We start from the raw sequence: 14,079 nt of genomic DNA on the forward strand, positions 1-14,079 counted from the left end.
TTTCCCACACACACAACACAAACATATTTCCACAAAAACACTGAGGAATGCGCACCTGCACTTCAGCCACACAGCTCAAAGCTGTATCCATGGGAACTATCTAACCGGCTCCACTGCTCCCATGGAAAACGGCACAACACCCCACAACACTCCAAACTCCTCAAACTTCAGTTGTGGGGCTGTGACTTCACCCCACAATTCCCCCTGTCTGTAATTGTGCCACAAAGACCGCCCGCATCACATCCTGCAGGGCCCTTTGCAGGAGCAATACTAAAAAAGGCAGCATCAGCAACACAACTACAACCACCAACTTTTCAGATGTACAAGGCCCCCCTAATGGCTGTGCAGGGATTCCTGGCTAGATTCTATCTTCACACAGAAGAAACACTCTCATAGGGAGTCGACAAGGTGCACTCACTGCTGAAGTACTCCAAGTCGGATGCTTACCGACACCAGAAGGAACTATTTCTATAGAAAGACAGTTCAAGGAACACGTCCCGTACCATAGACTCACCACGTGCTCGCTCTATGTCATAACCTACACGATGATTAAAATACACACAGTCTTTTACAAACAGTGACTCTAAAATACCTAACTTTTGAAGTGGAGTGTTAACAGACAATACATCATCCCAGCTATCAACACGATCACGACACCCGCGCACAGTATGACAGTCCCGTTTCAATAAGTCACGCCGTCGGACGACATCCTGCACCAGGAGAGATGTTTCCGTGTCACCCAGAGGAACACCAACAGAACAGGTGTGAAATGGCTGCTCTGGATACGTCAGTGATGCACAAAAGGTCGTGTGGTTCAGTTCCTTCATTAGAGTCACCCAGATGTTTCGACTATGCCATGGAGTGAACTTTGACAGGTCAGGAATTGCACTGACGACTTCCAGGACCAACAGCAGGACGTACATACCGCGCAGGTATTTAGTGAGGACTATTATCTGTAGAGACAAACATATCCCTTTCCCCAAGTTATCAAGGCATGTGGATCAGACCATTGACCAGAGACAAGTTCTGCATCTGCATGCTGAGCTCTGTCCTCAGCTCTCACAGGGATCACAAGATTATCAGTTTGGAGGAGGCTTTTTGCCAAGCACAGCATATTTTTCCTGAAACTCTGAAAGAAGGTAAATAAAGACAATCGCCAGAGAAGGTCAAAAGGTTTGAGACATACAGAGCTTTGTCTAGCCTAGAGACTGAGGGGGTTATCCCCTCATTCCCCCTTTCTGTTCTTGAAGCAAGTGCTTCAGGGCACCATACACTCTCTCCACAATAACATGTCCTGTAAAAGAATGTGAAATAGCTGTAACATGAGTGATCCTCCACAAAGCAAAGAAAATTTGGACAGTCTTACAGACATAAGACAGCTTATTGTTCATCCACACTTGAGCGGGTGCTCCAGATGTAGCAAAAGCACAATGGAAGTGTTTAATGACATCATGACTTTTTTGTCTAGTATGTGCATTAGCAACCACCACATGGGAAAACATGTCAGTGGACACATGGACATGCTTTAAATTACCAAATTCATTGACATGAGTGTCATCCGATTGCCACATCTGTAAGACCTTAAGGCCTCGAGGGTTAGTACCAAAATAGACAGGAGTATAGGCATTATGGCACTCTGGATAAGAGCATATGCATCATGACAGTCTAGACAGGAGTATAGGCATTACGACAATCTGGACAAGAGTATAGGCATCATGACAGTCTGGACAGGAGGCAACAATTAAGCAAGCAATAGAATGAGTCAAGCCAAATCGACGTCTGAAAGCTTCTGCACCTTGATAATAAAAAAACTAATGAGACAAGACAGCTTGCTGGTGAATGTTAGGAACAAGTCTCAAAGTGACAGCAAAAACAGAAGCATCCGCCCGGACATTACCCTCTGTGAAGAAACCTCAGAAAGAGGTATGACTACAAACATGTAGCACAAAATAAGGAACAGGCCTCTGCAAAAGAGTTCTCTAGAGCTCGAACAAGACCTGAAAAATAAGGCCTGGAGATGGACAATACAACACCGTCTGATCGAGTCGTTGTAACAAATTAACAATATATGCAGAATCAGTAATAACATTTAAAGACCAAATAGGAAATAACTGAAAAGCAAGAGTTACAGCTCGACATTCCATAATTTGAGGAGAACCCTCTTGATGAACAATTTGATGTTGTCATCCACATCCTGCTTTCCGTGCTACTGCAGCTTCACTTGTCTTCCTCTAGCTGTCTGCAAAGACTGTAAGACCATCAAGGGGCTCTGCGCTGCGTAGTGTTTTTGCCCAATTGGAATTGCCCTAAAAAAAAATCTTATGAAGGGAATGTGAAGGTAAATGATAAGAAATTTGGCCGTGGAACCCAGCTAAAGCAGCTTGCAATTCACATTTGTTTTCAAGGCACCACTCAAAGGAACGAGATTGTACAGGTACAACAATGCATGCTGGATTTATGCCAGAACACTCTACACACCTTTTTCTAACCTCAATGATGATTTGAGCTATGAGCTCAAACAATCCAGGAGCAGTTTTTCGAGCCTGATAAGGTAAAAAATAGCCACTCTATGATGTGCAGTAGATCAGACCAATGGTCAAACTACTGTACCAATGCTCCAAAAGGAACACTGTGATCTGCAAAAATAAAAAAAAATTAGACAATTTAGCAATGATCAATTCATGAAACAAATTTAGAAGGTAAAACCTGCTCTACTTGCTGGATGGTTTGAACTGCTCTTTTAGTCAGTTCCCTTGGTTCCTGAGGATTGTCAGAATGTTTGAGTAGGTCAAATAGAGGTGCCAGCTGGGTGTTTGCCAATTCCAAATAGGACCTAATCCAGTTGAAAGACCCTAATAGCTTTTGTACGTCAGTAAGAGTTTTGACATCAATATCCAATTGAACTGGCTGAGGAATAGCTGCTTTCTGTGTAATTTTTGAACCCTAAATACTTCCAGGGTTCCTCTCGCTGCACCTTCTCAGGAGCAACTACTAGGCCAAAGGATTGTAGACTCTTTCTGGTTTCAGCTTCTAACACACCCAACTGATCCTCAGTGGTCACAGCCAGCAGAAAACTACAGGAGACAATGTTGGAATCATAAACCACTGACAAATTATAGGAATATCTTCATTTCCTGGGAGAGGGTTTTCTATGTATATGTCCTAGTTAGAACAACTGGGACCGATTCATCACTGGATAGGTATAGCCCAAAACTGTGTATTCTATGGCCCTCCATGCCATTTCCCAGAAACTGTTGTCGGGGGGGGGGGGGGGGGGGGGGGCCTGCCTGTGGGGGGGGGATGTTCCTGTCCTCATACCCTTTTATGGAATTCCCCGCTCTGAGCATCCTCATACCCTTTTATGGAATTCCCCACTCTGAGGGAAGGATTGACCATTCCTGCCTGAACTGGAGAATATATAAACCTGGAGTTTCAGAACTTTTCTACCACTCGTGGGATCCAGAGGAAGACTGCAGCTCGTCGCTCTCAACCAGACTGCAACAGCTCTCCCACCAGCAGGTTTTTTCCCCTCTCCCTTTACTTTGGACTCAAGGGGGGGCCCAAGGAACACCACTTTGTTCATGCCCCAGGGTGCTGGGTTACACATTTGGGTTTTGTGGGTTAAGACCAATTGTTTGTTTGTATGATTGTACTTACAGTATTAATTTAATAAATTGTTATTCTGACTTATAATCTCTCCTTTGAGTTGAGTTCATTTCCCCTGCTGGTTAAAATCATAAACCAGCACAGTATAACACTTGTAAGGTTCTGCACGATTAATAGATGGAACTGAAAGTGTGATTCTTTCTTCTCTATAACTGGGGTCTAACTGGATTGTGAAAAAGCAACCTGTCAAATTAATAATAACAATGACTTATTCAGCAGGAAGCATAGAAGGGGTCAATAAACCAGTGCTGACATGGTAACCACGACCGCCCCACCCGTCTGAGATCATACAACAGTCTCCATTTCACAGATTTTTTCTTTATCACAGAGACAGGGGTGATTAAAGGATTCTGAGATGGTTCAATGTGATCAACATCAAGCCGGTCTTTAACAAGCTGTTGCAGAGCCAACAGCTGTTCTGTAGGTATGAGCCACTGCTGAAATCACACAGGATATGTATGTTCTAAAAGAAAATTCTGAGCAGTACCTCCTTGTCTCACAACCCAAACCCCTGGCATGACCATAGGCCAGGAAGCTGGCCAGGATGTCCGTGCAATGATAGTTACGTCAGGTCCCGAATGCAGAAGTTCGTCCGCTTGGACAGCTGATAGCAAGCTTCGAGTATCGTAGAGAGTGCAGGTCAGCTGTGGACGTTGTGCAGAGATCGGCACTGACCAAAAGACTTGCGGTGCATCAGTAGAACCAAATCCTTCATCCTGACGCTCACAAGGCTCTGCTTGGGGAACACAACTCAGAAAAGATACAAGTTGAGCTATTCGTGTCCCTTTAGGAATTGTCACTGGAGGATAAGGTGTGGAGACCATAGCACAAATCTGCTTCGTATAGTTAGCATCAATGACTGCAACATTAACAAAAAATCCCAAAATCTCACAATTGTGCTACTAGAATGGCTGATTAACAAGACACTTAACCCACACTGCCTTCGTACAATGCTAAACATCCACCAGTCAAATTATGTGATCAATACGTCTGGTATAGAACAAGCAGCAGTCACGAGCATTGAGGACATTTTTCTGAAAACACAGCTACCACAGGCAGGGCACATCTCAAGGATGAAGGACTAGCTGTTTTATGATGAATATTGCCACCAGCTGCCGCATGAAAGGAGCCCTGAAGAGAAGACACAAGGACTCCCTGAAACGACATCGCAGCCCTGGCCACACTGATCAACATAACTGGTGTACTCAGGTCTCCAATCAGGAGGCCTAGAGACACACTATCTGTAACGCTGTCGATGATTCTGAGAAAGGAGACAGGATGGCCCTGACAGTCTGCAGGGCCCCCCCACAACAGGCTGATCAAGCAGGGCAGCAACATCGATAACCCTTGATTTAAACCCTGGAAAACACAGAAAAGTTCAAACAACCCTGCCTCCTGCACAGCCCACACAGCTACAGCCCATGGGCAGCATGACACATGAAAAAAGAACAGTACCAGTGGAAAGGCTCCACCTGAGATTTGACCTCTATAAACCTCTGAAACAAGGCTGAAATAGAACACCAAATTTAAGAATCTCTTATTTAACTTCAGTCCTAATCATATGGCTAGTCAGACAGGGCTAGTCTTGAAATAACTAAAACCTCACCAGTTTTCATAAGAGTGGAATTACTCATGGTGGGAATTTGAAGAATTCATATACCATTCAGAATAAGGAGTCACTATGGCTCAACAGAATCATGTTACACATCCCTGTAAAATCTTGACACTGGCAGAAAGTATTTGTAAGTTTACACAGTTACACCTCCACGCAGCTTCTCTCTCTCATACAATGTATTTCCAGTCATGCATTTAGGTGGCCACCTCAGTCATCCATCATTCACACACGCATCGTAAGTTGTTATTAGCTGTGTAGTTCTCATCAGTCTCACAACTTAAAGGGAATGTATGGCATATCTGCTAATATTAACTTGTAAATCTTGTACAACTCCCCATGCAAAAGACAAATACGACGGGAACGGACAGGATGTTACCTTGAAAATTGTCAACCTTTTTCATAGAGCAAGGACACTCTATTTGTCATAACGGCAACAGAACCACTGCTGCATTTTGTCCTCCCTTCTTCACCTCTTCCCGCCCTCTGCCCCCCCTGCATCTCCTGTTTCTCTTGAGCACTCGGCCTCCCTTGAAGCAAGTATTGCTTCATTAAGGGAGCTTTCACTAGCACTTGTTGGAGGACGGGGAGAGGGAGGGAGGGAGGGGGAGGAGGGGGAATAGAGGTTGGGTTCTTTCAGAGAAAAATCAGGAAGAGAAGTCAAATTGCCTTTGCTCTCCTTATGTCGCAAGTTATCTACGTGGTCTGCTGAGAAAGAACGATACACAGGAGGGAAGGAACAGCTGCAGATGGACACGTTCCGGGGAGGAGGAAGGGGGGGGGGCTCGGGGGGTTGTAAAACAGGGGAGAACACAGACAGCCCCTACACTGCACCGCCTGACACCGCGGCCGCCACTACCAGCCCGCTACCCCCCCGCAACACCGCTCGGGACCATGGCTGTCGGCAGCGCGGGGGAAAACAGCGCCCCCCGCCGTCCGCTGCGCCGAGGCCCACGGCCGCAGTTACCGGGGCCGCCGCCGGCGCATGCGTGGGTGTACTGCTCCGAGCCGGGGTCGGGGCCGGGGCGGGGGCCGGGGCCGCAGCTGCTACCAGTCTGCTGGCACCCAGGGCCGCTGCCGCTGGGGCCGCAGCACAGCTGCCGCTGCCCGCGCGGGCATAAATGGACTCGGCGGCGCCGAAGCCGGACCCGGCGCCGCTCCGCAGGCACCCACAGCGGGCGGACCAGACACAGCTGCGCAGGCACCTGGCGCTGGGTACACAGGCGCGGTACCGTCCGGAGGAGACGTAAAAAGCCCCCGAAGGTGAAATTCAGCCACTATGGTCACAAGATCGTCTCCCGGTCCATCAGCAGCACATTCATGCCGTAGCTGTCCTTGATTATCTTGGACAAGTGCTGCCGATTCGCTAGCAGTGCGTCCATTTTGGCGGGGCCGCCCGGCTGCCCCCGGCCCTGCTCCGCAACCTCCGGTCCCGCTTCGGTTCCCTTCGGCTCCGCGCGGCCCCTCTTCTTCAGTACTCTAATGTCCTCCCAGGCAAAGCAACCCTTCTCTCAGTCCGAAGACACAAAAGTAACAAGCGACATAGCTTCGTCGGTCTAACACCAAAACACCATAACAAAGCTTTCCAGGCGATAAACACACGGCTGTCGTTTGCACACATGGTCTGCACCATGGTGACTAGGAAGAAGTGCTCAGGAGCCCACCTGCGCCTTACCAAGTGCCAGATGCACCCAGGCTTCCCAGGCAACTCGTGCCTTCCAAGTGCAGCAGAAACACTTGTGTGCAGGTGTAGAAAACGATCTGACCTGGGTCCTGCAGTGCACCCCGCTGCTATACAGCTCCTGAGTACCGAGACCCTGCTGCACCTCGCCCTGCAGCTCACCTGCCTCCGGTCGCGATACCCCTACGACCCAGGCAATACTCGACAGTCTTTTTTCTTTTCTTCTGGTCCACATGGGGCACCATTGTCGCTGGGTACCTGTCGAAAGGCCTCAGTCTGAAGGGGGAAGAATCGACACACAAGACACATGAGGGTAGTGAGACAAAGAGATGTCTGCCTGCTCAGCGCAGCAGGCAGCCTTTTATTAGGTTCTCCCACTTCTACTTTCCCTCACACACATGTGATGGTTTCACTCTAGGCCTTCCTGGAGACCAGCTTGTAACCAGGAAGGAACTAGGAAAGTGATCACGGAAGTATTCCATGCTATTCCTTTACGTAACTTGAGGTATAAATAAAGCCAGCAGGAGGGACCTCGCTCTCTTCCTTTCTGGCGAGGTTCGAGAACGGTGGGTCCCTGTCTCGGTCTGGCTTATCTGGAGCTGAGGCCTACAGTGACTGCTGTTATCTGCCACGTGTGAGGGGAGAGTGCTGGGCTGTGTCTAGCCATCCTGCTTGTTCAAAGGGAAGTGGTGAGACTTTGCTAATTTACCTTCAGTTGGCTGGTTGACTTGCTCGGTCTTTGTCCCTTTTTGTCCTTCTCCCTTCTCCCTCCCCCTCTTCCCTTTTTTGGGAACTGTTTGGGATTTCTGGAGTTGTGGTGTATAGTATTCTCACTGTATATATCTGTCTCATATGTAAAATATATATATATATTTTTGCTATAGCTTTGGTTGCTTAAGTCGTTTCTTTTCTCTTCCCTCTCTGGGAAGCAGGTCCTTGTTGTCGAGTTTTGGGGACTTGGCAGGAAGCCAGCTCGAAACTTGCACAACATTTTTGGGTCAGAAGTGGGATATTTTGGTTAAGTTTGGCTTGTTTTGATAAACATTTTCCGGGAAGACAGCCAAACTCGGTGTTGTTTTGCAAACCAATCTGTTGTTTTGGGAACAGGTCTGGGAACACTGCCAGAGTCTGGGAAAGCAGCCAAGAAAACTTTGTTTATATAAACAAAGGTTTGTTTTGGGATCAAGAAGAAATAATAACAAAAACAATGGCTGTTTCATTAATTTGTCTTATAATTCTAGCCATCTTTATACCTGTTTTAGGCTACCCTATAGGGAGAGATCCAGACCTTGAGGATGGATGGAACGAATTGCTTCCATTCTTTAATTTTGACATCGAAGGTTTGCTAAAGGAGATCCCCATGGTTAGAATCGGCTCTAATTACTATATAAATTTTGTTGCAACAGTACTGTCATTGATAAAGATACTGGAAGTGCTCCTTAAACTTGGAAGAATGGTGTTGTATTGCTTTCCCTCTTGGAGGAAAGATCACGCCTCAAAGGGACTCGCTGGAACTTTGGAAAGGGCTGCCGACAGGCCAGTCCCCGGGTGGCATGGAGCTTGGGGAGATTTCGGTAGATTAGTAGGACATGTGTCACCCCCCATTAATTGGGAGTTCACACCAGAACAAATGTTTGATTCTGGTGAGATGGCCCACTGTTTGGCAGAAGGGTGTTTTTCCTACAAAGATCCGAATATGCAATTCTCCGCTTTGTGCTGGGGCCTGGCTAATGCTTATCGAGCTACCATAGACCACCTTCAGAGGGTTAAGGTCGACACAGAAACCCAAACCACACCACTTGAAACCAGTGATGTCCCTATTAGGTCCACAGAAGTTGGGGTCCAAACACAACTTGAAGTCAATGCCATTTCTACTAAGTCCACTAGAACTGGGACTCAAGCTAAGAACTGGAAAGTCATCACTGCCCCTATTAAGAAGAAGACGTGGGTAAGGGAGATCAAGGAACTTACAGACCCATCTCCGCAACCAGAACGCACAGAAGAAAGAGAAGAAGAAGAAGAAGGAACAGAAGAACCTATCCAATCCACACAAGACGTAGTGGATGAAGGAGTGGCAGCAATGGACGAAGGAGCGGCAGCAACGGACGAAGGAGCAACAGCAAGAGATGAAGGTGCGACTGCGAGAGAGGAAGAAGTGGCTGTGACTGAGGAAGGAGTGATTGGAAGAGAAGAAGCAGCTGCCAGAGAGGAAGAAACGGTTACACGGGAAGGAGCCCGTCCAAAAGAACTAGGGGCACGCCCAAAGGAATATAGAGCAGTATCAAGAGAAAAGAAAGCAACAGTTCAAACGGCTGGTGGTATATCGTCGCTTGATGATTTATATCCTGACTACACATTCGGTGTTACAAAAGACACAAAGTAGGAGCCAAAGCATCCCCCTCAATCGGAGGGAGAATTATTCCTACCCCTCCAGACCCAACCTTCTCTTGGAGGTGTGGATGATTGGAGGAGGAGGCCCTTATCTCAGCACGCGAAAGATTACTTACTACCTCCACCCGCTGGGTATCGCGAACGATGCAGGAGTCCATCCCCACAGCGTGAACGATGTAGAAGTCCATCTCTGCAGCGTGAATGGCGTAGAAGTCCATCTCCACGCCATGAATGATATAGAAGCTTATCCCCACGGCATGCCCAGTCTCCACCTCCACGTGAGAGATATAAGGAGGAGGTGGGAGCAGTCCCACGTAGGAGTGGAAGAGTAAAGAGAGAGGTGGAAAAGATTCTACGTGGGAGAGATGGACAAGAAATAATGCGAGAAAGCGAAATTACACAATCACTGACCACAAGAGAGCTTCGAGATTTACGGAGAGATTATATGCGCTTGCCTGGTGAAGAAGTCCTCACCTGGCTGGTGCGATGCTGGGACAAGGGAGCTGATAGTCATGTAATTGAAGGTGATAAAGCACGACAATTGGGATCCATTGCTCGAGACCCTGTGATAGAGCAAGAAATGGGAAGGGAGAAAATGGCGTCCAGTCTTTGGCTCCGAATCCTCCACGCGGTGAGGGTGAGATACCCATTTAAGGAGTCCCTGAAGAGTTCTTCAAGAAGGTGGAGGACTGCGGAAGAAGGCATCCAATACCTACGGGAATTGGCCATGCTGGAGATCATCTATTCTGATCCAGATTATTATGACATCCAAGTTCCTGAGAATGTTCCCTGCATGCAACCAATGTGGAAAAAGGTAATTCAAGGTGCCCCTAAACCATATATTTCCTGCTTGATACCCGTATATAATCCAAAGATGGAGGAACCAAGCGTGGACACCATGTGTGCTTGGATAAGAACCATAGAGGAAAATATGGAAGACTCCTTCGATCCCCTGTACCGACGCACCTACGATAGGGAAAGGATGGAGAGATATTATGAATATTCCAGATATGAGGACGACCTTAGAGACAGAGAGGACAGAAGGTATAGAGATTACAGAGAAAGGCCAATGGGAAGATCACGGCAGGATCGACAAAGACGACCTCGGCCTAGACCTCGATCCTGGTCTCGATCTTGCTCACGATCCCTGTCATTCACACGTTGAAGGAAGGAGAACTCTAAGCGTCGGTCACGTAACCAACTATGGGCATACCTTCGTAGTAAAGGAGAAAACATGAAGAAGTGGGATGGTGAACCCACTTCTAAGCTTGAAGCTAGAGTGAGGGAGCTGAAGCGAAAGGACACTGAGAAGAAAGTTGTCTATGTAGTAGATGGAGACTTCTTAGAAGAGAAACTGCGATCGCCGAAGCACAAGGAGATGGAGGTCCACTTTGACAACGGCAAAAAGTCTAAGAAGTCAAAGTCAAACTCTGACGACGAATGCTCTGATCAAGACCAGTAGAGGGGCCCTGCCTTCTGCCAGGAGAAGGAAAGGGACCAAGAAGATAACCGAGTTTACTGGGCTGTGTGGGTTCGATGGCCTGGCACATCGGATCCTCAGAGATACCAGGCCTTGATAGATACTGGAGCCCAGTGTACTTTAATGCCTTCGGAGCATAAGAGTACCGAGACTGTTTCTATCTCTGGAGTGACAGGAGGGTCTCAAGAATTGTCAGTAGTAGAGGCGGACATGAGCTTGACGGGAGACCAATGGGAAAAGCATCCCATTGTGACGCGGCCAGAAGCCCCTTGCATCCTTGGTATGGACTACCTAAGAAGAGGATACTTCAAGGACCCGAAAGGGTACCGGTGGGCTTTTGGTATAGCCACAGTGATTGAAGAGGAGTCCAAGCAATTGTCTGCCCTTCCTGGCCTCTCAGAAGACCCTTCCATTGTAGGACTACTGCAAGTTAAAGATCAGGAAGTGCCAATAGCCACAACAACTGTACACAGATGACAGTATCGGACAAACCGAGATGCTGTGATCCCTATCCACAAAATGATCCAAAAGTTGGAGAGCCAAGGGGTGGTCAGCAGAACCCATTCACCCTTCAACAGCCCCATCTGGCCTGTGCGTAAGTCCGATGGAGAGTGGAGACTGACTGTAGACTATCGTGGCTTAAATGAAGTTACGCCACCGTTGAGTGCTGCCGTGCCAGATATGTTGGAGCTCCAGTACGAGTTGGAGTCCAAGACAGCAAAGTGGTACGCCACCATCGACATTGCCAACGCATTTTTCTCCATTCCTTTAGTGGCAGAGTGCAAGCCACAGTTTGCTTTCACCTGGAGGGGCGTTCAATACACCTGGAATCGACTGCCCCAGGGGTGGAAACACAGTCCAACCATCTGTCATGGACTGATTCAGGTCACACTAGAGAAGGGTAAGGCTCCCGAACACATCCAGTACATCGATGGCATCATTGTATGGGGGGATACAGCAGAAGAAGTTTTCAAGAAAGGACAGAAGATCATCCAGATTCTCCTTGAGGCCGGTTTCGCTATCAAGAAGAGCAAAGTCAAGGGACCTGCCCGAGAGATCCAATTCCTAGGGGTGAAATGGCAAGATGGACGACGCCAGATACCAACAGACATAATCAACAAGATTGTAGCAATGGCTCCACCCACAAACAAGAAAGAAACCCAAGCTTTTCTGGGAGCAATAGGTTTCTGGAGGATGCATATCCCAGAATACAGTCAGATTGTGAACCCTCTTTACTTTGTGACCCGTAAAAAGAACAATTTCCAGTGGGGTCCTGAGCAACAACAAGCTTTCAGGCAGATCAAGCAAGAAATTGCACATGCCGTGGCTCTTGGACCAGTCAGAACGGGACCAGATGTAAAGAATGTACTCTACACTGCAGCTGGAGATAAAGGTCCCTCCTGGAGCCTCTGGCAAAAGGTGCCTGACGAGACGCGAGGGCGACCACTGGGTTTCTGGAACCGAAGCTACAGAGGTTCTGAGGCCAATTACACCCTTGTGGAAAAGGAAATCTTAGCGGCGTATGAAGGTATACTAGCAGCTTCAGAGGTAATTGGTACCGAAGCACAGCTCTTCTTGGCACCCCGATTACCAGTCTTGAGCTGGATGTTCAAAAGGAAGGTGCCCCCTACGCATCATGCCACCGATGCCACGTGGAGCAAGTGGATCGCTTTGATTACGCAACGTGTCCGAATCGGGAACTCGAATCGCCCCAGCATTTTGGAAATTATAACCAATTGGCCTGAAGGTGGAAACTTCAGTCTGGCAGAAGAAGAAGAAGAGCCAGTGAGCCGAGCCGAAGAATCTCCGCCATTTGATCAGCTGCCAGATGAAGAAAGGCGTTATGCCCTTTTCACTGATGGTTCTTGCCGTATTGTAGGAAGGAACCGGAAGTGGAAAGCAGCCGTTTGGAATCCCACCCGACGAGTGGCAGAAGCCGCTGAGGGTCAAGGCGAGTCGAGTCAATTTGCAGAACTCAAAGCCGTCCAATTGGCCCTGGACATTGCCGAACGAGAAGGATGGCCAAGGCTCTACCTCTACACAGACTCGTGGATGATAGCCAATGCCCTATGGGGATGGTTAGACCGATGGAAGAAGATGAACTGGAGGCATGGAGGAAAACCCATCTGGGCTGCTGACTTGTGGCAGGACATTGCTGCCAGAGCGAAGAGTCTGAATGTGAGAGTCCACCATGTAGATGCCCATGTGTCCAAGAAGCGAGCTAATGAAGAACACAATAGCAACAGAGAAGCAGACCGAGCTGCACAGAGTGTCACGAGTAGACCTAGACTGGCAGCAGAAGGGAGAGCTGTTTCTGGCTCGATGGGCCCATGATGCTTCCAGTCATCAGGGCCGAGATGCCACCCACAGATGGGCACGAGACCGAGGGGTGGATTTAACCATGGATATCATTTCTGAAGTTATCCATGATTGTGAGACTTGTGCCGCTATTAAGCAGGCGAAAAGACTGAAGCCCCTATGGTATGGTGGACGATGGGATAAGTATAAGTATGGAGAGGCATGGCAGGTTGATTATATCAAACTGCCACAGACCCGCCAAGGTAAGTGCTATGTACTTACCATGGTGGAAGCAACAAGGGGATGGTTAGAGACTTTTTCAGTGCCCCACGCAACGACCCGGAATACCATTTTGGGCCTTGAAAAGCAAGTCCTGTGGAGACACGGGACCCCAGAACGTATTGAGTCGGACAACGGGACTCATTTCAAAAATTACTTAGTCACCACTTGGGTGAGGGAACATGGTACCGAATGGGTGTACCACATTCCCTATCATGCACCAGCTGCTGGGAAGGTTGAGAGATATAACGGACTGTTGAAGATGACTCTAAAGTCACTAGGTGAGGGAACTTATAAAAACTGGGACAAGAACTTAGCCAAGGCTACCTGGCTAGTTAACACCAGGGGTTCTGTCAATCGAGCTGGCCCTGCACAAGCAGAATCCCTCCACATTGTTGATGGAGATAAAGTTCCAGCAATCTATTTGAGGGGAATGCTAGGGAAAGCTGTTTGGGTTACCCCTGCCTCAGGCCAAGACAAACCCATTCATGGGATTGTCTTTGCTCAAGGACCAGGACATACGTGGTGGGTAATGAGGAAGGATGGAATGATCCAATGTGTGCCTCAAGGAAATTTAGCCTTGGGGAAAAACTAATTGTATGTCCTGAGTTGTGTTTTTACAGGAGACCAGACACCAGACGAAAAAGACCCAAACAAGGTGATACCGGTACC

This window comes from Pseudopipra pipra, chromosome W, assembly GCF_036250125.1.
Source record: "Pseudopipra pipra isolate bDixPip1 chromosome W, bDixPip1.hap1, whole genome shotgun sequence".
In the NCBI taxonomy this organism is placed as follows: Eukaryota; Metazoa; Chordata; class Aves; order Passeriformes; family Pipridae; genus Pseudopipra; species Pseudopipra pipra.